Source organism: Cebidichthys violaceus, unplaced genomic scaffold (genome assembly GCF_023349555.1).
Source record: "Cebidichthys violaceus isolate CVI_PGR_0920_01 unplaced genomic scaffold, fCebVio1.0.p SCAF_4, whole genome shotgun sequence".
In the NCBI taxonomy this organism is placed as follows: Eukaryota; Metazoa; Chordata; class Actinopteri; order Perciformes; family Stichaeidae; genus Cebidichthys; species Cebidichthys violaceus.
The window spans coordinates 16,379,057-16,405,709 of record NW_027176594.1 but is presented as its reverse complement, the minus strand read 5'-3'; the positions used below and the strand labels follow the sequence as shown (position 1 = coordinate 16,405,709).

The 26,653-nt window shown below is 39.5% G+C and overlaps 1 long non-coding RNA gene across 2 annotated transcripts; it reads left to right on the top strand.

Moving 5' to 3' along the window:
* The first annotated feature begins 299 nt into the window (after positions 1-299).
* LOC137885434 (uncharacterized) lies at positions 300-26,245 on the top strand. 2 transcript variants are annotated; one of them, XR_011104802.1, is made up of 6 exons: positions 300-314; positions 18,419-18,497; positions 20,744-20,841; positions 21,021-21,105; positions 21,339-21,665; positions 24,526-26,245. It is a non-coding gene; the product is annotated as an uncharacterized lncRNA (long non-coding RNA). The 2 variants fall into 2 exon arrangements; XR_011104801.1 differs by lacking the exon at positions 300-314 and adding an exon at positions 11,297-11,375.
* The last annotated feature ends 408 nt before the right edge of the window (positions 26,246-26,653 follow it).

Genomic DNA, 26,653 nt, shown 5'->3' with positions numbered 1-26,653 from the left:
CAAATGTCCCAGACAGTGACAAGCCTACTGAATACAAAGGCACTGGGAAAACAGTAAGTTATAGGATGTAGAGGAAGGAAGGAAAAGCACTGTGTTAGACACAACTGAAGTTTTTCATCTATGTTAGGCAGGAAGTCAAGGTATCGCAGAGACAATAGCCTTCACTACAGGAAGTGACTCAGCAGTCCGCAAAATCACTGCGTTGTTGAAGATGTAAGTGGAGGAGCAGTGATGGTGGGTGGCAGATAACGAACAGTCCAGGAGAGTATTGCAAATTAGATGATTCAACAGCCATCAGAGAGAAAAGGCAAGAGGTAAGAGGAAAATTGCTTTTGTAATTAGCAAGCTGGTGTCAGAGCAGCAGATAAAACCATAATGATATAAGTCGGTTTTACTAAGATGCTGTGTACAGTATAACCACACAGCCGTTATACAGCGACAGCCTGAGGGACAACAACAGCAGTCTTGCTTAGCACATACGAAATCCACGAGAGGACGAAGATTATAGAGTTAATTTCTACTAAACAGCAGGAAGTGATCGCAATCGGATAACTTAAACATCCCCCCGGTATGAACAGTAAGTGAAACTGGCAATTTTATGTTTTGTTTAGCCTCAAGCACTACAGTTTAAAACCTTCCAACAATCGATAGGCTTTCCTTATGTGTTGGCAAACTTTTATCACGCCCTGAAGCCTTATAGAGGACTTTCTCAACTGGATTAAAATGACATTTCTGATGAGTTTGTTTTGGCCCAAATGGCAATGGTGCTCTACTCCCTTGAAACCAAAGTAATATAGCAGACTTGTACTAAATTGACTTTCTCAGCAAGGCACACTTTCCAGCTTTATATAAGAGTGATTTTAAAGTAGTGTTTGGTCCAAAACTAGTCCAATTTTCTCTAAAGGGTAATCAACAGGAGAGGTTTCATGAAAGAAGCTGCCTGAGGTTCTCTCTGGCAAAATGTCAGTATTCTTTATACAAGGAATGTGATGTAGCGTACAAGTGTTTTGGTGTGGAAACAGGAAGCAGTGCTCTAAACTTGGAATGTGACATTTACCTGAACTTTGATTCTAGCTTCCCTCCTCTCCCTCTTCAAATGTAAACATAATATTTCCTCATTCAAAGGTACAGTAGATAACAGAACATGATAGCAGCTGTGTTCCACAGGAAAAAAAAAAATGAAATGAAGGAAAGACGTGCACGCAAACAAAATGTGAGAAAAGTAACATCAAGCTTGTGTCTCACAAGGTTTATTTCAATAGATCTATTGTGATTTTCAATTCTTGTAAGAATGATTTACTTTTTGACAGAGAACACAAAACTCATGTTTATATTAATAATATAAGAATAAAGCTATCTAAATCAAAAGAAATAAATCTAATCATTGGTGGCTTTCCAGTATGAGTTGCTTTCAGTCAGATGCTTATTAAATCCAAATGTGTGTTCTGAAATCCCCCTCTCTCCAGTCTTTTTAATACTAACTCCACTTTATGTAATGCACAGTCACATTAGTGTCAAAAAATGTCCAATTCAAGCCAAAATAATTTCTTTAACGATTCAGATTCAGATTCAACTTTATTGTCATTGTACAGAGGACAGGTACTAGTACAACAAAATGCAGTTTTAGCGTCTGGCCAGAGGTGCAAAAAGAAGCAGTAAGGTGCAGTGCAATGTGCTAAATAACAGATAAATAACATTATGGATACAGATACATTCTGAAAAGAAAAATAACAATATGAGTAATATAACAATATGGACAGTATAAACAGTATGAACAGTGGATATAAAATGCAGCAATTAACTGAGGGGCAGCGAAAACAAGCTGTGAACACAACATTCAGATTGTTATCACCATTTAAGTTGATAAGGTGAATTTTCAAGCAAACAGTCGTGTTCCTGAGTCCCATATTCACTTTCCTTTTTGCACAGTTTTTTTAGGATCTATTGTTAATATGCGAGCCTGTGAGTGCTTTAGGGTGGCCCACGGTAACATTCACGACAGTGACTGTAGAACGGTACGTGCTTTCACGTCAGAGACAAAACACCAGAAAAGTCTCCAACAACACCAAAAAAAGTCGCTAGATTTGTCGTTAGTAGCTTTTGACAAAAAAAGTCGCCAAGAGGGTTGACCTTTAGCTGCTAGCCGCCGGCTAAACCAGCTCCATGTTGATAGCCGTGTGGAGGAAATAGATATGCTCTGAATTTGGTATAGTCACTAAACCTTCCTGGTGACGATAATATGTATGTAATGTAATATCTTTGATGAGAAAAAATAAGACTTTTAAAAAATAAAAAATTTACAAAAGAAACCCGTCTTTAATTTCTTTAGTTTGTCGAAGATGATGATGATTTGTTTTGGTTAGACCAGATTGACTGAAATGTTCAATATAATCTGATATTTTAATAAATAACAAGCTGAAAAATTGTAGGTGGGAAACATTTCAAATAAATGACTAATGACTAAAATGTAATGATTTTTTGTCAACTGCAACGCTTTGAGTCGTCGTTGACTTAACTAGACTAAAGAATAGAAATCCTTAAAATGTGGTTAAAACTAATAGAATTTTTGTCAAAATCTATATTGGCTAACAGAGTTAACACTGGGAGAACCTTGAACGATTTGTTTGTCAGGTATGTTGTTTCCTAAAGAAAAGGGACACGAGTCAGTAACCTAATGGTCTTTCCTGCCTGTGTTTTCTCCTGTACATCTTTACTTTCATTTCCTAAAACAGCCCTGCAGCTGTGGCTGTCAGAGGAAAATGTAAAAGTCAGTAGAAAGCATAAGCATCTGATTCACATTCAGACATGCTTTGATGTTTGAAATGAATGAGTGTTAATATAAAGAGTGCATGTACCTCTGGCATTTGTCAAGTTGGTAAAATAATTCCCTTCTGAGGATGTGAGGTTCTCTTCTTTGATGTGAGAATTACGACTGGAAACCCTAACAACTCTCTTTCCACAGTAAGAACAATGGAGTCTGGCAATGCACACACGTGTGTGTGTGTGTGTGTGTGTGTGTGTGTGTGTGTGTGTGTATGTGTGTGTGTGTTTGTGTGTGTGTGTGTGTGTGTGTGTGTGTGTGTGTGTGTGTGTGTGTGTGTGTGTGTTTGTGTGAGGGAGCATTTCATGTGCTCTGCTTAGAGGTATTTTCTTCCCTTATGTCTATTTACATCCTTCACACTTTCCACCCGCCCCCAGGTGTAAACCCCTCTCATCTCCGACACTACTCAACACTTTAAAATCCGCAGGAGCATATTATTGATGTTTGTCTCCTTGTTTTTCTGTGTCGGTGACCTAAAATGGAAAGATAATGGAGGACACCTCCTTAGCAACTTCTCCCACCGAGGGAGTAATCGCCAGTCGCAGGGTCAAAGAGGTGTGGGCGCGTTGATAGAAGCCATTTACATCTGCAGACTAATGGCTCATTTTATGCACTCTAACAAATGGACAGGGCTATCATTTATGAAGGATAATGCCTTTAAAAGGGACATCAGTGGAGGCTAATGATCTGACCGGCACTCAGTTAGAAGCAGTCCTCTGTTGGATGATATTTACACTCACACCTTTATGAGGTGCTTTCGCTGATGAATGCTAAGCTTATCAAAGTGTGCTGAGGACTAAATATTGTCAAGAAGTATTATTTTCACCCGTTCATTTACGATGGAGATGCGTATCCGACAGGTAATGGAAAACAAATGTAGTTTCCACTGTTTACTGAAGCCTCCCCTGAGAATTCTCACTTTTGCAAAAGTCCACATGGAGACTTCCTGCTTCCCCCTTCCAATTCCTGTCCTCTTTCCTGCACTTAATTACTTTTTAGGAATCACATGCATGCAGGTTCCTCACACACGTATGTTCACTGTCGACACACCCTCTCCCCCTCTCATCACTGCCAGATTAAGGTCCCCACAGCACCCTTTAAACAAAAGCATAAATCACTTGCTTCTCCTCAACTGCCTGGCTGAAATTCATGTTTCCCAGCCGCACTAAATCACAGTGGGTGAGTGCCCAGCGGAGGCTAGAAGGCTAATACACACTGCCCATGAATACCATTGGTGGCAAGGCCAGTCCTATACGTCTAAATATAGTCAATTCAGAGATGGATGGGCCTAAGCTGAGCAGCTGTGCGGAAGGCGAGAACACATATAAGGCTGCAGAGGGTTTGATAATTGTAGTCAACTCAAGTCAAGTAAATCTAACCCAATAACACAAATTTGCTTCAAGGGGCTTTACAATGTGTTTCAGCACACAACACCCTTGACGTACTCTGTGAAAAGGCCCCGCGCCCCTATATAGATATAAATACAAGCTAAGGATAACAGGATTATGATACTGATTCTTAGTTTTTGGTGATTATACACATAACGAATTGCAGTTCAACTAATAGATTCCCCTAAATCTTACACACTTCACCTTCAATATGGAACAAAAATGGAAAGGAGAGAGGGATGGAACCCTCTTCCAGAATGGATAGAAGTGCAACACGTGTGAACAGAATAGACCACCATATGCAGCGGATAGAGCACACTCGAGCCGTGAGCGAAAGAAAACTTTCAATATCGATTCACACCGCTTGCATTCCCGTCTCCGGCAGACCTTCTTCCGTAAACCAGCGTGTGGACCCTTTTGTTTTGGTAAAAAGCAGTGCAACTGAATTCAGGGGACGAGAAAGAGCTGTGCACAGTGATGGGACTGAAAATGTATTACCAGGGGACATTTTGAGGGAGCATGAAGAAGGATGGCATCCTGCTGGTCGACACAAACACTGCAGTCCATCAGCCTTAACAATACAAGGTTAATAGAAATGTGTGTTTGCTTGTGAAGGTCTTTGCACACTAGACGTGTAGCTGCCACTGAACTGAGGAGCAGAACGTATTTTGTTTGTATGGCCAAGAGTCAAGAGCATTAACACGCTATTTCCCCTTGGAAAGGACATTAATGCGGTCAGCACATGAAGTATCACGTCCCTGTGGCGTATTGCAGTGTTATTGTAGCATTGTAAAGGTGTTCTAGTGTTCTAGTGATGTAACTGGGTTGCACAGTGCAAGTATCGCTTTTGTCTTGACAAGAAATGGATGGATTACCGGTGCAATTTGATTTGTGAATGCCGATCGGCGGCTCTCTCATCTAACGTTATCATCAGATCAAGATTTTAATTTTGCGTTACAACCAAAATACCTTCAAAATTATTTCAGCCACAAAATGTAATATCAAATCTCAAGTGATTAACGTTTTGACTTTGCTCCTTACACCATCCTCATAAAAACAAACTATGTAATACTGTCACGCACATCTCTTTTCAACATGATTAAACCCCTCCGATGCAGTTTGTCAAAGACCTTTATTTTGACACTGCCCTCTGGCCAATTATTACATTTACTTCACCATCAGTGCCACGGTTAAAATCAGGTTTTACAGCCTCACAGAGCCGCTAGCTTGACTTTAAACTCTAATTATTGTGTGGTTCCTCCTCCTGGTTCCTCCTTTGCTTGTTTTTATGTTGCAACTGGGATGCACACTCACCTTGCCCGATTCAAGGTGGGGCAGTAAAGCTTAATTAAAGGAGCGGCATTGTAAGCACCAACGGACATCTGTACAGCCTTATTATTAAATGAAGAATAATTTCTCCGTCAGACATGGATGACTCATGAGGGGATGAAATGCAGAGAGCTGTCTGAGTGCTTCCACTGTTATCACCACAGTCATTACCTTTTTTGTAATGAAAGCGAATAGATACCACTGTCTGGCAGTGAAAGAACTCTGTCTATAAGCCCTTCAGTGTGAAGTGGTCGTCTAAGGGTTAATCACATAGGGGGTCATCTCTTTCACTAAAGCAGTTCGAACCACATTTAACTTCTATCATAAAACACCTTTAGAAGCTGGAATCTCATCCGGGAGTCGTGCCAAAACGAGTCCACTAATGCTGCAATAACACATCAGCAACTGCAAAGTGCAAGCAAACAGAAGAGGCTAATCCTCTGCGTTAGCAAACATTGCCATCAAGTTTGAACACGGCTCTACATTCGCTAAGAAGGTAGGCCAGCTACCCTGTATGCTCTGAGCCAGATTAGCTTCCTGATTCAGCAAAAACATGCCTCTGATCTCCTCAGAGCTGGTTTCTCAGTGATAAACTCTCCCTCAAACATAATATTTGTCCGGCATCAAAGCTGCTGACAACACCACCGGGATTACGGGAAACATGGGATGAGTAGCCAAATATAGTATTTCACCCATTTACAGTCCAAACAAAAGATAACAAGACGGTTGTTTCTTTAGAGATTAGAGAGAATTATGACTCAGATCAGATAAATCTGATTATGCGGAACAGAATAAAGTTGAGCTGGTCAATTGCAACAGCCTGAATTTGATGAATCCATGAATCACTTGCAAGAACAGTGACAATGTAGATGGAGCTAATAACAGCAAAGGTACTTTGAACTGCTTATTAAACTAAATGTGCCAAAATAGATTTATGCAAACATCTTCATGACGTCATGCAAAAATTGGTTACCTGACGTCATATGCTCTCCCTCACGGCGGGAATGTTGCGCCAATGTTGTCACACCTCGTTTGCTTCTGGAATGCTGGCATGCTATCTAAATTCTCACACTCCAGGTCTGTATGAGACGTACCAGGCTTTCAACTAACTCCAAGGCAAACCCATCCACGTCATTATTTAAAGGCAAGTTATGTTGTATAACTAGTGTGAATCTGCATGGGGTGGGTGGGTGAATAGGTTAGTCAAACAAACAACGTGTCCTGTGTGAATCCAAGTCAACGTTTACTTATTTCCTGGTAGTTTTGTAACATAACTGACGGCACTTAGGTAACAAGCATACTTATTATATGTAACAGACCCATTACAACCTAAACCACAATGTTTTCCTGAACTTAACCAAGTAGTTTTGTTGCTTAAGTAAACCCACAAATTAAGCAAACCTACATTTATTTTGAAACAAGTGGTGACTGCGCGTTCCCTGTGAACGTGGAGACACTATGGGTCTTTCTCATTTCCTGATTCTGTGCCTCCTCGATTCCTTTCCTCGCCTCACGTCTTAGTAGGGAGATGCGAGCAGAAGAGGCGGAGAACGAGAGGAGAGAGGAGTTGAGGCAACAGGCATTTAACAAATTAGGCTTCCTCACCTCGGACCGTTATTTTAAAGTGAGGCACATCTGCATCAGCTGTCCATTGTTTAGTTATACTGCTGTATTTTATGATCACTGTTAGATGAGCATCACAGTGTTCATGACAACAACTTATTTACTATTTATTCAATTTACAACGTAACATAATGTGACAAGAATATTCGGATGTCATGCATTTTTCTTTAACTCTCACATCCAGCCTTTATATATATACGTATATATATATGTATATATGTACATATATATATATATATATACATATATACATGTATATATACATATATGTATATATATATATATATATATATATATATATATATATATGTATATATATATATATATGTATATATATATATATATATTTATTATGTACACCCAAACACAGTCCTGTCTGTCTATATGACAACATGGAATACATATTATATTAGTGCTAAATTCAAGAGATGTTTTTATTGACATAGTAATTTGACGTCTGCAGCTGTTTGCACTGGTAAACATCATGTCAGGACTATAGCAGTTGAATTGGATGTAGCCTACATTCAGTATAAAAACACAAGTTTCAGGAGAATATTTTTAAGAAATGTTGTTACAGAGCCTCACGAGGAGCTACACAAACTGAACGGCAGAAAGTTTGATGGCACGTCTGATCCTGAATACAATTTCTGAATAGAAAAAGGAACTGCTGCGTTTGTGGAGTCCAGCCGTGGTTTGAGATCATTACAGCTGTGTGTCACACCTGTTTTATTTGTTTACGTGTGCCGAAAACACTTCCGTAATAGGTACACCAGTTTTTCCTCGCTCATAGCTCCTTCGGCAAGTCTCCTCAATCATCAGTCCTCAAGTTGGATTTTAGGATTTGGGATGTCCTTCAAGATTGTGACCCAGAACAATTTCTGGGTCACAAGCCGGAGGATCGAGAGTGAGGAGACACAAAAGGAGGCACAAAAACCGGGAAATGAGACCCTGTGCATGTATAGAGCTTGTGAAAACTGACACTCGTCCAAAGCTGACACTAGAGCATCATATATTAAAGCGCAAGGTCACCAAGCGTCGGTATTTGACGAGTTGAGGATGGTTTCATTTCAAGTTTGTGGTCTTCAAATTGTCTCAAGTGACATCACTTAAGCCAATTAATTCTCACAGCTTCCGTTTGAGCCCCGAGGCTTTATGCTACTTTTTCTTTACATATGCACAAGAGCGCACCCCCCTCCCAATCTTCTGTGTGAAAAACATAGTTTTCTCTCCAGTCTAAAATCCCTCAAAGTCCTGTTCCTGCCAGCTGCAGCAGGCAGCTGCACTACAATCAAGAGTGTTCGATTGCATCTCTTTAGAAGCCTGTAACAGCCTGTAGATTACAGTGAGATTGATGTATCATAAGGCCACAGATGGCGAAGCACAATTCTCCTTAATGTCTCGATGTTCACGTAGTAGTAGCTGCGGCTTTCTCGAACCACATTAGGGGCATTTTTGCTCCAGCACAGCGTAGCTTTATGTAAATCGATATAATGATAGGCCATTTCTAACAGCAATGCTGAGCCCTTTAGTACACATTAAAAAGAATGACCTTTAAAATTTAAAATCACATGATCGCAGAGGGTGATCCAATTATCTGCATTTGTGGCTCAAAAACGTTCCATTTATCTAATGGGCTTTGTGGATTTTCCCACTGAGACGAGATATAATGTTGATGCATTGCATGTTAAAGTGGCGTGTCGAGAACGGAGGGCTGTAGAACTTACCAACAATCAGCAATTAACCTTTCCTGTCTGCTCTACATTGTCTCTCTAGCCTGTCACTTATCAGCAATCTGAACCTTTTTCTTTGGCTCCTTTTTCAATGAAAAGGGCATTTATGGCTGTCAGGAATTAAAGCAAGGGCACAATGAATCATTCATGACATTGCCTCATCTTTCTAGAAGACTTATGTAGTCTGCATGGAAAATAAATTTAAACAAAAAAAAAGACTCTAAAGCCATGTGGCTTGATTATCGTTTCGAAAGGGCCTGTCTAATATATATATAGTTTGATAAAACAGTATGTGCAAGACTTAAACAAATGTCAGCTGATGAGTCATGGTAGGACTTGAAAGTATTCTGCTCAATACTTCATGCTTCCAACTAAATATCTAGTTGGTACTGATTATGTTCAAACCATCTTAAATGTCTGCAGATGCAAAAACCTGTGTCACACAAATGACAAAGCCTTATGTTTGGTCATGAGCCCAAAAATGCTGACAGTCGCACCAAATTGCAAGATGTGAGATGCGGTAGTTCAATCGTACTGGACTAAAGTGAAAAATGTCAGATTACAGTCGTTTAAGGGATTTGTTTTTGCTCCTTGTGTAATTGCATAATACAAGACTGAGTGCTGTCTCTGGACCAGACTTATTAACTTTCACAGGATCCTAAAATGAGCACTACGTGTCATTTCCAGTCAGTCCAAAACTTCCCTCAAACGCCGGAGGACAGCTCCTCCCATTCCTGCAAACTCTCATTCTGTACCCTCCGAAAAACCTTCCAATAGACATTAACTGTGTGAGATGCCATTCTTTATGGGTGGAGATTGGGTCGGTTGGTGTGTTTATGAGTGCAGCGAAGCTTCCACATCAGCTCATAAATGTGATTCATGCTCGTGTGTGATGGAGATGTCCTCAGAACTTTAAGGGCTCAAACCAAGGGCACGCCGAGAGAGAGAGAGAGAGAGAGAGAGAGAGAGAGAGAGAGAGAGAGAGAGAGAGAGAGAGAGAGGAGGCAGCGGGGGAGTCATGTCATGTGTTTGGTTTTGTCTGGTCTGTGCAAGGTTGTCAGCAGAGAGCAGTCTGGAGTTCAAGCTCCTGGATAAACTGGAATTACAGACATCCCGAGCCGTCCGACAGTGTTCATAAAGTTTGTTGATGTTGGATATCTTCCGTTCAAGTTTTGAGTGATTGTCAGCACACATGCGTATTAGGATGTGTCTGTCACCGTGACAGTCCCAGGTGTGTCTCCCTCCACATTTTCCAGCAGACATCAGCATCTTCAAAAGTTTGCTAATGATCTCACAGATGTTTGCTCGGGTTGAAACGTGTGTGTTTAGTGCGAGATTTACACACGATTGTGCTGGATTTTCCCAGGAACTCAACCCCAAACATCAGCATTGTCTTATTTTAATTTTTTTTTACTTCTGTCCCAGTCTGGGAGAATTTGTGAACGGCCTGAACTGGTTTCAGTAGCAGCCACTATTTTCAAAGCAGACATTATTGCATGTCGCAGCAGTAAGAGCACAGGTGTAAATAATCACATTGACGAGTGCTCAATTTCGTTGGGCATCCTAACAACCCATGCCAGCCTCACGGACATTCAACTATGTGGAATGCGGCCGTCATTAATGCTATTAATTCAACCTGTGCTTTTCCTGCTTAGCTAAGTCCAATTGTCTGATCTATTGGTATTCTACTATAACACCTCAACAACGTGCATAGTAATATACAGTGGCGCTGATCATTAGTGTGTCATCACAGATCAGGTTGCTGGACAAACTTGACTATCTTTTTATAACTACATGTGACATCTTAAATGACACAAATGTAGCATTTAAGGGCATTGCAGATTATTTTTTAATACAAATGTAATGTGGATGTTTTTCCCCAGATACCTTCCATAAATACCTTCAGATGCTCTAGCTCAGGCATGTCCAAAGTCCGGCCCGAGGTCAGATTTTTTTATACGGCCCGCGCCTTCTGTCTTAAATGCATTATTTATGGCCCGCCAGCACAGTCAAAACAGAATGAATAAATCATACAAATTCAACATGCAATTCCTCTTTTTACCTCATGGCAGCAGCACCACTCTGTAACTGTCTGGCTGAAATTGGCTCTGACCCTTGAACTGTCATGGCTATGGCAAGTAAAAGAAGGAAAGTCGATAACGAGGGCCGCCGCTTCCAGGAGAGGTGGAGATCGCAATATTTTTTTCACCGAAAACCGAAACAACTGTGTCTGCCTAATTTGTCATGAGACTGTTGCCTTGTTTAAGGGATATAATGTAAAGAGACACCACGAGACAAAACTATGCTAATGCTACAACAAGCTATCAGAGAGCGACCGTGCTAGAAAAGTGAAGCAACTCCAAGATAACTTGGCCACTCAGCAGCGGTCCTTTTCGCGGGCCCACGAGTCAAATGAAAACATCACCAAAGCAAGCTACGAAGTGGCCATGTTAATTGCTTAACATGGCAAACCTTTTACGGAAGGTGAGTTTATCAGAGACTGTGTTATGAAAATAGCAGAAAACATTTTCCCCGAGAAGAAGACAGAGTTTGCTAATGTTTGCCGGGATCGTAACACTGTGGCACGGAGAATTGAAGAGCTATCATCAGATATTAGGAGACTTGTTTTTTTTCCGTTAGCCTGTTTCATGTGTGTTGAACTTAAATGTTGGACAACTTTTCATTACCCTCACTAAGTCATATTTAAGATTGTCTTGAGGTGAAAATATTGATCAGTTTCTAGGTAATTAGCTTTTAGATCGCTTGTTCTTTATGTTATCTGACTTTCAAGATGTGAAAGAACGGCAGAATAGTTGTTGAGATTTGTTCACACCTGAATGCTTACATTTGCTTACATTGCTATTTGCTGTGTCATTGATATAATTATTAAATAATAGTGTATGTATAGGCAACTTTTATTGTTTAAAATAATGTCAGCAGGGACTGTTGGCCCTTGGGCATTTTCACATTATCAAATCTGGCCCTCTTTTAAAAAGTTTGGACACCCCTGCTCTAGCTGAAGACGAAGACTGCTTTGTTGCATTTTAAATGCATTGGTTTTGCTTTTGATAATCTGTGGTCATAAGCATTTTGTCTCTCAGCCAGTTTGCTATTTTTTTTTAATGTGATGTCTTGTTTACTGCCGAGTCAATATAGTAAGCAAAGGCTTTAGAAGGCTGAGTAATTAAGAGAGAGAGAGAGATTTACTTGAACATATGGCAGACAAAAAGAATTCAGATGTTTCATCCCCGCTCTTATCTCAATGATGCATTATACCCATTTTTATATTGCTCTGATATTTACATTGTTACCATAAAAATAACAGTAAGCCAGTTAAGGCTGAGCTTATTCAAGCATACAGGTTCATGACTCTCCCTCATGTTCACAGATAACAATGTGACAAATGCAGATAAAATTAAAGCATGACTCTGGAAACTCTATAAAATCAAATAATGCACTACACCATATAGTCATGTTCATGGTGAAAATCATGTGTCCCTGATGCATGTTAACCTTGAGAGTATTTGATCTCATACTGGATCAAGTAAATGATCAACTTGTTCCATCACCGATGTTTATCTGTATTATCCTGCTTTTTCACAGCTTGCATGAACTCGGTGTGACAGGGATGAGAGTGCCGCGTGTTTCTAGTCTCTTCAAACTAAAACCTCCGATCATTGCCCTGCAGAGATCCGCTGAGGCACTGCAGTGACTGTGTGATACAATTGGCTCAATTTTATTTGAGTGGCGAGTCACCTGCTGTACTCGTTTGCTCAAACTGCTTTGCGTCTTTGCTCGCAAAACAAATGCTGTAGAATTCAAGGCCTTGCTTCTCTTCCCCTGCTGCCCTCTCACTTACGGCCCTCGCAGGAGGGAAGGAAAGCATTGATTGCATCCTGCCATTTTCTGGATGTCACCAGTCGCCATTAGTGGCTGCACTAAGCACTACAACCATGCCGCCAATGGCTGGATTCAGCAGTTTTTGCTGAGAAGGGAGGGGCACGTAGCGAGGCTGAAAGGTAAGGGTACCATGTGGATTAATGCTTAGTCGAGGATGTGTTCAATAGACCTGCTCAGCAAGCTTTCCTCTCTCTACACACATTGGAACTATTCTTCCATGTTTGACTGGAGAGACAAAGTAATGCACTCAAATTGAGTTGGAGGAAACCCAAAGACACTAACCTGACACAGAAAACGCTGCGTTTGTCTGAACACAAAGATTGTTTTCAAAAGGATATCACTAATGTGCTTATGATTCATTGTCCTGTCGTCTGGTCCAAACCTCCCATAAATACTGTACTATATATATATATATATATATATATATATATATATATATATATATATATATATCACATACCATACACTTATGGTGAAATGTTATTGCTTAATAAAAGGCTCATAAATCTTAGTTTACGGTATTAACAAACAAAATAGTTTCACGTTTTTGACAAAAAGCACTGTTCATTAGTAAATGAGCCACTTTTGTACGGCTGATCTAGATAAGAAGTCTTCGAACGTCTAAGAAGGAGGAATAACTTATGTCTGCACTCTCGCCACCTAGAACAGCAGGGATTTGATTTAATGTAATTCCTTGCTGTTGCCCTTGAAAAGTAAACCAGGGACAAAATGTCAAGTTTATTTGTCCAGTGTCATAGTTATACAGTGTGTCTCAATGCGCTTTACACGGCACACAACAATGGTTGCCAAGCAAGTTCAAACAGTCTGTAAGAAACTGAAACAGTTTGTTCAAACATACAAAAAAATTAGAATATGATACAAAGTCAGGTTTTCCCAACGTGCCCGCTGATTGTAAATGTGATTCACCTCCTGCTCAGGAAAATCCAGAAAACTACTGAATGTGCTCACCCTTTAGGACTTTTTGAGCAAGTTATTATTGTGCATGTACCTTTAATGTCAACGAGGTCGATAAGTAACCCGTATCAAAAACACAACAATAGACACTTTGTTCCCTATTTGTATTAGTTAACCAACTATATATCTGAGGTTGTAAAATAGTAATAGTTGTTAACCACAGATATTTGAAGCCCTGTTTCCATCTTCATACATTTTTAGGCACATTTTGAAGTATCACATTAGAAAAGCTGTGTGGAAATGGGAAAAATTCAACAAAACTTCCCCAATTGAGCAAAAACAATTGTTCATTCGCTTGAGCTATTCTTTGTTTTTGTTGAAAAAGAGTTGATTGATTTGCATAATGAATAATGAAATGCCATTGCCAAGTAAATTCTGACGTAGCAGACATTGAACTCACATGACTGTTTCTGCTGTTGGCGTCTTTCTAGATATATTCTTATAACGTGCGAATGCTTGTTTTTGTCTCGAAACAGCATGGAACATGGCCAATAGCATCGGACATTAAATAACAATCAAAACCTGCCCACTGGAAACAAATTGCTGAAGATCTCCATCCGTCTGTAGATGGGTTGGATGGCCAAACAGACTTGTTTTGTTTTCGGTTCACAACCTCTACTTCTTCTGCTCTGTTTACTAGCAGATTACAGCCGTGTGTAGTCTTTAGCGCCGCCTTCTGACCAAACTACACTAGAGCAGAGTTTATTCACTCCAAACCAGTTGATGGAAACGGGCCTTATTCACACAATTTCCAAAGTGCAATTAAAATTTGCTTGACAATTCAGTGGAAATATGGCTTTTATGTATCTGAATAAAATACAGCATTTCAAACGTAAAGTATATTCTTGATGTACATAACTTTTTTTATACTGTATTAAAAACATAATTCAATATGTTTATGCCAACATGGAGGCTTCAGTTCAGTTACTACTAATGTGCAAGTTGCATTTTAAATGGGAAATTGCAGCAGCATATTATGCCTGCAGATTCTTATAGAACTTTTAGAGTTAAGTGCGAACACGGCTTAGATTCTTTAAGTCTCGTTGAGGCTGAGCTTTAGTGGGGCTTTGGGGGGTTTAACAGCTGAAGTCTTAAACAGAAATTAGATACATTAGAGTGCTACTTTGCAGTAATCTAAAAGAAGTTTCCATTTCTGTCATTTAAAAACCTCACACCTGTTTAGTGTTATTTTATTCTATTTAAAATGTATGCACTGAGCTCCACAAATTCATGTTCTTTTGTATTGGTGTAATTGGAACATTGGCCGATGTTTCCAATCACTGAAGCATTAGGAAAGATCACATAAATCCTTCTTTGATCTGACACTGAATCTGTGACATTTTACAGGCACTGAGGAAAAAGATGTGTGACAAAAAGTGTGACAATTTGTCAGTCTCTAAAAAAAAAAAAAAGTGTGTAATGCTTCAACTTCACCAGTTTCCAGACTTGGATATGTGAAGTTTTCCCCGCACTGCATAACAATCTGCCTGATTAATCGTAGCAAACAGGTCGAGAGTGCAACTCAAACACAACTGAACTGTCCTGAGCTCACAATTTCTGTCAAACTTTATTTACCCGTTACTGAACAACTTTAGCGGTTTACCAGACCTACTGCAAATCATGTTAAAGCAACAGATAAAACTCAGCGTTAGGGATTAACTGGTCTCCACAGCAAGTAAGTACAGGATAAAACTCAACATGCTGTGTAACTAAGCCGCAACGCTGCTGTCATGTAGGGCGGGAAAGGCATGAGACTTTGACACCACGGTTTCTCCTGTGATAGTGAATCGAAGTATAACATTTATTTTTTCTATGTATTGCATGTGTGTGTGGGTGTGTGTGTGCACACATAGCCAAAGACAGATTACAGACTCGGCATTAAATGGAATTAGTACCATTAATGATGGCTGCAATCCATTTAAGTGAGCCAGAGCTGTGGTGTATGCCACACCAATGACATTATTGGGACACTTAACGGAATGGAGTCATCGTTTATGTGTCACCGTGTGCTCCACTTGTACACCGCTTTGACAAGTCATAATGTCGACCGGAGACATTGGTTGCGGCAACATTGAACTCATCAAGTTAATCGCTGGGATCTGGGAATGCAGCATCATCACTCAAGAGAAGTCAGACACTGTTGAGCAAGGAAGTAGAGTGATAAGAGAATCCTACTGGTCTTAAATCCTTTTTCACAGGTTTACAATCCATTATGGAACAATTTTCATATGAAGTTTAATTGAAATAGCTAAGTCATTTGCAACTAATTTTAGGGCAAATGCGAATTACCAAAAAAGAAAACCTTGATTTTAATCCAAGTAAATATCAATTTATCATTCATTAAATATTGTATTTACTTTATATATATATGTGGGGTTGTATGCTTGCCTCCTGATAAATATGTCATGTTTGTGTTATCCTGCTGTGCACCGACTGCTCTTGTAATTCACTTTAAAAAAGTTGTTTTATGTCTTTTATGTCGTATGTCTGTACGATTATATATTCATATTATTTTCTACATTTACAGAGTTTTTAACATCAGTCCTGATTATCACCACCAAATATTCATTCATTTTCTGAATGTTAACCCTTTAAATTCAAGTTTATTTACATATTGCTGCTGTTGTTTTATTATGTATTTTCTGTATACCAAATGCAAGAAAGATTGTTTTTTTTCTCACAGTTTTGGATATTTTATTGAATAGCAACAACATTGATTTTAATGCATGGCACCCAACCCTGCAGTACAACATAATACAACAACAATGTCCCTAGTGGAAACAAGGAAAACAGCATGTATTTGCCTCATAGGAAAATAGTAAAAACTACAATTTTGAAGGTGATTGAATACAATAATTGATACAATAGAATGCATGACTTAATGCTGTAATGGCTGTGGGATCGACAAGGTTTCAATGGGTTTCAATGGGCACACATTTTTTGTCTATATTTTGGCTACACAGTTTATTATAGACTTATTATAGGAGCTGATGTTGAACTTTTGAAATAAAAACATAAACTTACACCTTTGCCAAAATTGATGCCATATGTTTTAACACAGGCTAAATGATTGAAACTTTCAAAAGTTTGGAATGTCCCGTAGTAATGCAAAAGGGTAAAACACTGTTTACTTTGTACTGGCAATACATTGGAATTTGTTAACTGAAAGAGTCTGTTCTCCTGTTAAACTTTTAAACTTTGACATGCTCTGAAATAAAAAAAAGGCATTATATCATTGGCAGTGTGCCTAAAGTAAGCCCAGGGACTTTCCTATTTCCACAGTTAACTAGATTGACTTCAAGAGCTCCTTGCACCGTCCTAGTAGACCCATATCAGAATCGACCAGTTAGCAATTTTCTCAGCAGACATTTTGTCTTGTCATGTTACTAACAACATTAACTACATCGCTCCTTGTAATTCAAGTGTCCCGGTAAGACAGGACAGTGTGACTGTGATCCAGCATGCACAATCCCAGGGCCCTTAAACTGAAGTAGCTAAATGGAATTTAGTCATATATTTTATTACCCCTGTGCTTTTCCTACCGTCAAACACACACCTCTTGTCAAAATGCCTTTTGAGTTGTGGCCTTGCTGTTTTGCCTGTATGCCTTGACATCTTTCTTTGTCTGCCTGTGTGGACCAACCCGCTGTTTTGAATTACCAACACAATACAAATGTTTTAATCTAACCTGCCTGCCTATGAGTCATGCATTTGAGTCCATTCCCTGCAAAACACAGCATAAGGGGGACTAGTATTGCAACAAAAGGAGCGCTAGATAAGTCAGAGACAGGGCCCACACAAAAAGCACAACGATTGAGGAAAACATGACATCAACAGCTCCCTGTTTGGTTACTGCATCTGACAAAATACCTACAACAACCACAGCAGAAGATGAGATGAACATTCCTGTAACAATACATTTATCATTTGAGTCTTAGGAGTTATCAGCCATTAGATGACTAACAGTGAAAGTGAAAGCGTTTACAACTTCAGTCAATAGAAGAGACTTGAGAGAACTTTAACGGCATAATTAACAGCTTCAGGAAACAGTGATGGGGTAAATTTGTTGCATTAGGATTCAGATAAATCTAAATTATTGATCATCTACGAAGAGCGTTCACAGGGTCATGAATACACTGAGGTTTCGAGAAAAATAAAACAAGCCTAGTGGTGTTGAGGGTGATAAGGCCCATACTGTTGATTTAATAGTGTATTGCTATTGCAACATCAACCTTGATGATAGTGTGTTGCAGTGGGCTCATAAAAACATAAAAACCTGCAGCCAGGGCAAAGGACAACACCACAGAAATTCAGAATGTATTCTGTGTGAACAGATGCTGCAGGAGGCCAGAGACAGAGGCTCACTGGACAGTGTCGGGTAGATTAAATGTCAACCACTTCTAAAGGTGTAACAGTTTGCCTGCTTCATGCTGATGAGATGATGAAGTTGTTTAAATGCATTAAGATGAGGTCCAATGGTCAACATGACTGACTGATGTCTGTTGTGCTGCTCCAAGTAGGCAAACTGCATGTGCGGCAGGAAGAAGAAGTCACCACATTATGCATAAAACATGCATCCAATATGTGCATATGTGATGTAATAACACCAGATCATGAGAGTCATTTTAATTTTTCTTTTCTCCACATTTCAGTGAAATGCGAGAAAACTGGCGGAGGGATTCAGAACACTGATGCTATGACGCATAACTGCATCTACTCTGCCACAACAAGGTACGTGAAGCAGGAAGACTTGAAGATGTTGACGTTTTACTAAGAGATCCCCCTCTGGCTGTGTAAATAATGACTGTGGTCTACAACAGCCGAAGGCAGAAGAAGTATGATATTGTTAAGAGTGTTATTAAGTATCTTTGTCTCCTGATGAATGATCGATCCTCCTCTAACGGCTTTTTGTTTTTGTGTGGGCTGGTGCGCCCACCACTCATGCATGCCACGCAGTTTTCAGATCCTTTGTCAGGCGATCTTTGATGTATTTGATAGGCCGGATTCAGTAGTTCCATGTGCTGTAAGTTTGGTCTCACACGACTCAATGGCTGCGGGAAAAAATCATGAAAGAGTTAAATGATGAGGAGGAACGCATCTGCCTTGTTCGGAAAGTCAAAGATGTCCAATGAAACTTCTGCGCTGTTTTCCGTGTTTGCATCGTCACATTTTTCAAGAGGTGCGCGGCTCTTATATATCATTACAAGCGTAACAATTTGAAAGTTTAGAAGTTCATGCAGCAGAACTACAGATATTGAGGTTTTATTCAACACGTTCTTCTTCCGAGTCAAAAACCTAATGCCGACATTACTCACAATGCAACAAGAAGCCGGTCAGTTTTGGTCAAAGACTTGGGTGTGCTAGTGGCGGCTAATGTAGCCTTGAACATCTTGGTGCATTCAGAGGTGTTGTACATATGTAGAAGTTTTTGGGTTCCCTACAACCTGAAGGATGTTCCTTCACATTTAATTGTTGTTACTGATGTTCCCCTTAGATAGAAGAACATTGTATCCTCCATTATTTTGTGATTGGAACAGACTAACAGGAACCATAGTAAATATGTTTACACAGAGGGAAGACATGAACAAATCAACCCGTGAATTGTTACCTCGATGCACAACATTGATACTCATTTTTGCAGTTGAACACTTGCTCAAATTCCTCCTGTCTTAAGTGTCTGAAATCTCTTTGGCAGGCACTGCTCCGCTCCCTGTCGCTCCTTGTCTCCTCGTGCTTAATTATATAAATGACTTCCAATTACTTAGTGTCTGTCACACACTGGACAATCAGCTCTCTAATTAACACTCACACTGCAAGTGCCATTGAAAATCAATGTGTATTATGACTGGAGAATTTGTTGTGTAGATTCAGAAGAGACAAGTTTTTAAAGGATGATGCTGGCATCACTTCACAATTAAAAGAAAACAAAATACTAAAACTTTTACTGCATTTCCAAAGTTTTGACTGTATTTCCTGATCCAAGTTGTATCCCCGCGTCTCGTCAAACAGTTTAAGCAGTGTCAACACAGAATCCCTGGCATTAGTGATATCTAGCTGAAGTAGGATCATTTCAGAGTCTGTTTTGGTCTCTTTCTAGTATTTGGTGATGATAATCAGATTAGAATTAGATTAAATATTCCTTTGATAAACACACAAGTAGGCCATCTGTGTACGTGAAAGCTGCATTTAGCAAGACTTTTGTGCAAAAATACAGCTTCCCCATCACCTGGGTCACATTCTCCCTATTTTCCAAAATTGAACTGTCACACAAGGTTCACCAGAAACTGACTCCTCTGATTCCAAAATCACCAAAATCAATAAATGAAGAGGAAACCTAAAACAGAGGTATAAAGCGTGTGAAGGCCACAAGCATGAGTCATTGTTTCTCAGCATTTGGGTCATTTACCTGCCATTTGTGTGTCTTGTGAAACAAATAATGTGTTGACCAGTGTGTGTGTGTGTGGGACAATTATCTTAATATTCCATGATTACATGACTGCTTCCGATAAAATGAGTAATGAACTTACAAAAAGACCCAATAACTCAACTCAAGTCTTCAACTGAGTGAGAAAGAGCCTTTGACACAAATAATAGATTAAAGACTTTGCCCAGTGGCTATTGCCATGCAGTTTGAACAAGATCAAATAGTCATAATGACCTCATGGGAAAATCTATATGGATGTTAAATTCAGCAAAATGAAACAGAAGAGCTCTGCTGCAACACATCAAAGGCAGTCATACAAGTCTCAACTTGTTGCAGCCTTCACTTCTTCATGAATAGGGCTTCACTCTCTTTGCTCTCTCACACACACACACACACACACACACACACACACACACACACACCCACGCAACACAGACCGCCAAACTTATTTGCACTTCCTCTTGTTATTCAGGATCCCAGCACACACCCTCAGCAGTAAAAAGCATTGTAATTCCTGGTCATATTTCTGTAATCATTAACGTTCTGCACTTAGGGACAAGTCTGAAGGACGGTATTCACGCAGTGGAGCACCGTGAGGGATCGGAGACTGTACTTGAGAAGAGCTGAGGAGAAGCACCAAACCCTCCTGAGGTCAGTTCCACTCAAAAGCAGGGCATAGCAAACATGCTGCTTTTAAAAAAAAAAAAAAAAAAACACGGGCGGTGAATCAGCCTGCAAAGATCAAGGTTTCAACCTGCCTGTAGAAAACCTTGTAGTGTGTTTAATGTACTTTGAAATCTGTTTTAATTTGTTTGTTCTCTATGTTACAGTGAAATGCAAAAGAGGTGACAATGGAGTACACAGTATTGCACACACTTGTCTGGCTTCTACCTGCATTCACTTTTACAACGCAAGGTAGGCCTGGGTGAAACTATTTGACATTTGTTGTGCAGAAACATTTATTGAAGTAGTTCAAAATGATGAGGGGGAGAAAATGCTTTTCCTTTAAAAGGTTTAAGGAGGATCAGGGTGTAATGGTCTAATAATATAAAGTGTAACAATGTGTTTGTGTTGGTTACAATGCTGAAGCGACAAGAAGCGTTTGTTTCCTTCACATCTCAGTACAGTATTTGTGTCTTCGTCAACAGAGTTGGCGAAACTAAGTGTTAGTCCCGGGATCGTCGCAGAGTGCGGCAAACAAGTAACCCTGAACTGCAACGTGTCATCGTCACAAGAGGAACTCTCAATCAAACACATGAAGTGGTTCCAGAACCACAAATCCGTCTGTTCAGTGGACATGGAGGGGAAAATCACAAACCACACACACTCTCTAAGTGATTTCTATTGTGTGTATAAACACGGACAATTGTCCCTCATCTTGAAAAGAGTGACGCCACAGAACAAAGGAAAATACACGTGCAAACTGCAATCCAACCGGGGAGCTTTGGACAAAGAAACAAGAGTGGAGTTACAAGGTCAGTTATATGTCTCAACACCGTTCAAAACAAAAAGAATAGTTTCTCTTTAGCTACTTCCTCAATTGCTCTGGTGGCATAAGTATACACATTCTTTACTTAAAAGTGCCCTGTGGCTTTTTTTTTTCCTCCAGTAAACAAACAAAAAAGTATTTACATTCAGTGTTACTCTCCAAAGTGCACTGTGTGTATCCTGGTGGTCTAACACATGTGTTGAATGCATTCCCTTCATTATAAAACATTTGAAGAGCTGATTTATTAAGTAGTTTGAATCCTGTATCGGACTGACTGACTGGTTTTGCGATGATCATGGTGTATTATAATTACCATTGTTGAAATACATTGTAACCATTATAATGCATTCTAATGTAATCACATTAAGTTACACTAAGTGGTCATTGTTTGCTTTAAGTTCAATTTGTTCTTGTATAGATTTAATGATATTTTCTTCATTTTACTTAAACAATGACCACTTAGAATTACTTCTAAACACATTTCAGTGCATTATTTAGTGCAAAAACATACCAGTGACTCATCAGCATTATTAGTATTATGATGCTAGACCTTTGAAGTCATTATAAAATGCTTTATAATGTATTATAATAATTGGTATGGATATCTATGATTGCTTATAACTGTAGTTATGTTTATGATGCATTCTATGGGCGTCATACAAAGTGTTAGCCTGCATCGGTTACATTGATGCTTACAGGCTCTTGTCATTTCTCAAATACTCGATTCATTTCCTTGCCTCCTCTCTTCAAGTCTTAGTCCCTCACACCTGAGAAGCAAGCGGAGGAGTCGTGACAATAGGCAATTAACAAAGCGAAACATCCTCGGAGCCATCATTTAAAAGCAACATCAATTAAAGATGACGCGTGGAACAGCTGCATCAGCTGTCCATTGTTTAGTTACACCGCTGTATTTTATGAACTCTGTCTGATGAGCATAACAGTGTTCATGACAACTTATATATTTATTTTTCTAAATTTAATTCACAACGTGGCATATTGTGACAAGAATGTGTCACGCCTCTTTTATGTGTCACAGATGCCGAAAAGACTTTTGCAAAGGATCGACGAGGAGGCAAAAATCAAAAAATAGGGAAATGAGAAAAGCAAGTAGTGTTCTTCTTCGCTGCCTTTGTTGGCTCATTGTTGAGTTTCTTGGTGCATTTCCGGGACATGTCGGTCAATACAATAGCCTAGTATGAAACCATTGGCAGGCCCATGTGTGCGTGTACATGTGTGTTCTACTGCATGTGGAATGAAAACGGAGACCAACTCTTAAATATCAGCTCCAAAGCGCTGCTTGTGGTCCATAACTCCCAGTGGTAGGAAGTAAATAAGTACATTTACTTAAAGGAGCATTGGGTAGGACTTAAGGGGATTTATTGTCAAAAACGGAATATAATATAACTATATGTTCAGTAGTGTGTAATCATCGGAAACAAAAAATCGTTGTGTTAGCTTATAATGAGCCCTTTATATCTACATAGAGAGCGGGTCCTCTTTACAGAGTCCTCCATGTTGCACCGCCATGTTTTTACAGAAGCCCAGAACGGACAAGCCAGACACAGAGAGCGCCTTTCACGTTTTTACGTTACATGAAGGCCACCGTAGTTCTCCAACATGCTTGGAAAGGGACGGGTGAGCGGAGGAGTAATCAGTTGGTTGAAATCTGCAACCTCACCACTAAATGACACTAAATCCTACACACTGCTCCTTTAAGTACTGTGCTAATGTCTGATGTCAATTTTGAGGTATTTGTACTTTATTTGAGTATTTTCTTCTTCTGATACTTTATACTTCTACTCCTTTACAATTCAGAGGCTGTGGGTGAATTATAACTGTAGCCTTTAGCCTTTATTGGTTAATAGGTAACATATTACTGTTTTATAGACCAATAATAACCAGTTTGTAAAAACCACCTCTGAGTTGTCAGGTTGTAGAACATTTCTCTTCCTGGTTTGAATCCCCCGTTAGGGAGGCCACTCCTTCTGAACTGCAGAGAATCTGAACCAAAATTAATTGTTAGAAAAATGATTAATTCATTATTTACAACTGCAAACTAATGGGATATATGAAAATGAGAAATCCACAATCCCTTTTTTTAAAATAATGTACTCACTTTAGTGGATTATTGCTGAAGAGCCAGTTATTAATGACTTAATACAATTTTTTAACTGCAATTTTCTAATGAGGCGCCAGGTATAAATGGATTCTGGTCTGCAGCTCTCTTGCTGAAATTAAGTGGTTGAACCAGCCAATTAGAGGATCTTTCCTGATGAATAAATTAGCTCAATAGCTATAAAGACAAAGCCAGTTATGCTTAGTGAAGATGAACACCAGCAAAATTGATTTTTTTACAACTTTGCAACCCAAAAGTTGTCCTTTACACTGGCTAATCTGTATTGCATATGAATGCATAATTGAATGATTTCTATAAATACATTTGTTAAAGTGTACAAATCTGTATGAATTACCAGAATGCCTAATTAGAATGTTTAAGGTAGCAGCTGGATGCGCTACTGTGAGCTACTTTCTATACTGAGGTGTAACCTATTAGAATAAACATTCTATTTCATAAACTCATAATGCGTTTTATGTGTAAAATCTCAATATGCAGAGTTTCTATAATTGACAAATGAAGATATTTATTTTAAATGTGGCTCGTATAAAGCAATGTACAACTACAATATTTGAGTGAATGTGCTCCCCACCACTGCTCCGTTGTGATTGGTATAGATTTGAGGTACGGAGGGTCTTTCATGGTTTCACATGCTAAACAAAAACACTACATATCAAAAGGGCATCATTGAAGGTCATTTCAAAACTCTTCTTATGGTCTTCCCCTTCAGAGTGTGGGATCGCTGAGGGTGTTTGGACAACGGACCGACTCACCTGCACCTTCAAAAATGTCTACCCCGACGGAGATGTGCACTGGTTTCACGGCTCCCACAACCTCTCAGACGGGTCCACCTCTAAACAAGTGGAAGAAGGGGATTGGCTGACTATTCGAAGTTCCCTGGAACGGAAAAGTTCACATGGGACCTACAACTGTTCCTTGATGAGCACCGAATCTGGTCGATACATTGCGAGCACTTTGGTATATCCAAATTCCCTGAGTAGCGCTAGAAATCACCATGATAGGAATGGAGTTGGATCACACGGACCTATGTGGACGTTTTTGTGTTTTTCAGTCTTACTTGTTGCCACACTGAATTAATGGGTTTCTAAAGTACATCCACATAATGGAGTGTGATAAGATATCAGGGTGAAGCGATTACGAACAATGAGGTACTGAGATTTTGTGTTTTTGTTTTTTTAAAGGAGTCATCCCGCAGGGTCCAATGGTTTATTCTTCTTCCTTTTAGCTCTCGACTGAAGTGGACAAGTAAATTACAGACTGCTCAGAAGTCAATAATCATTACGCTGTATGAAAATACCTTTGGTAGTTTTGTTTTAATAGAGAGTCACGATAAGTGAGAAGAGCTTGGTGGCTTCCTTACTCCCAAATATACACACACACACACACACACACACACGGTAGTAAAACACTATGACCATGGAGTACTTCTGGCTACTGGTTCAATTTTGCCTCAAGATTTATTTCTGAGAGAGTGAGATGAAAATGTCTGCTGACAGGTGTGTCCACCGTGTGTCCTCGGGATGGTTGTCTATACTATGTGAATGCACACTTTCTGCACTAGCCCTGTGGAAGACAGATCTGTCCGTCTTGAACAGAATGCAGACCTCAAAAGATGGGCTCTGCCCATGAATTCCCCTCAAACACACAGAAGCCTTTGCGTGCAAAACATCTGGGCATATGAGCTCTCAGTAAAGCAGTCGTGGATAGATGCTGCCCTCTGGTGAGCTAGCTGTGGTCAGTGTGGGATGTGACTGTGGCTGCTGTACAACTAGCTGTTCATGGAGGGCTAAATGCATATAAAGGGTTGGTTTACTGCAGCAGATCATTTTCCCCGGTTCCCCATCTTCAACCAGCCCTCTGTCTTGCAGTGCACCCTCTTGAGAAGACACTTTTAAGAGGCTTCTCTAGACCGAACGACTCTCTGCTAATGCTGTCATTAAATCGTTGCCACAAGAGGGGCAGGTTCAGTGCACATGGATTCACACGTATATACACACACACACACACACACACACACACACACACAACACTGGGTGATTGTGGAATAATGATCTCTCAGTAGCATCCTTTTGAGAAATAATCCCACAGATGATTGTTTTGTGAAATATTGTTTTTGACCTACACCTGCCAATCAATGCACATTAAAGCTATTTGCATATGTTATCATAAGACTAAATAACGCTTTCATTAACTGAGTGGATGATGACTGGATTATTATTCTCTTGATGAGCCTTAGGGAGCTTTCTGATTATCTATAACATGATGTACTAATGTGAACACTTTATTGATTTTGTTTCCATGTTGTGATTCTCAAAAAAATTATTCTGACTTAAACGTTTACAACAATAAATCCTATGAATGATACCTGGTGTAAGCTTTTACAGTAGAGCCTTTAAATAAAGAGAAATAAAGAACATTTATGAATGAAATGATTTGTGGTTGTTTTCTCTATGAAAATAACAGACTGAAGATCATTTTTAGTTTTTTATTTATGTTATGATGTGATGAAGGCTTCTCCTTTGTTTGCTGTGGCCTCTATTGTACCTCATTTGTACGTCACTTTGAACAAAGGCATCTGCCAAATTTATAAATGCAATGGTAAATGCAACCTAAAAAAGGCAACATGCTAAAACATCAGTCCTTAGAACCTGAAGAAACAACAACATTTTAATTTAAGTCGAATGATGAAAGAGAAAGTGATGTTTTCCAAATCTCATAGCTTGATCATAGATGCACATTTGAATGTAATCTACTTCTGTAGTTGAGCTTCAGTCCATTCTTGACTAAAATAAAAACAATCACATCTCAAAGTCCGTTCAGGGGCTAATCTTGAGCGA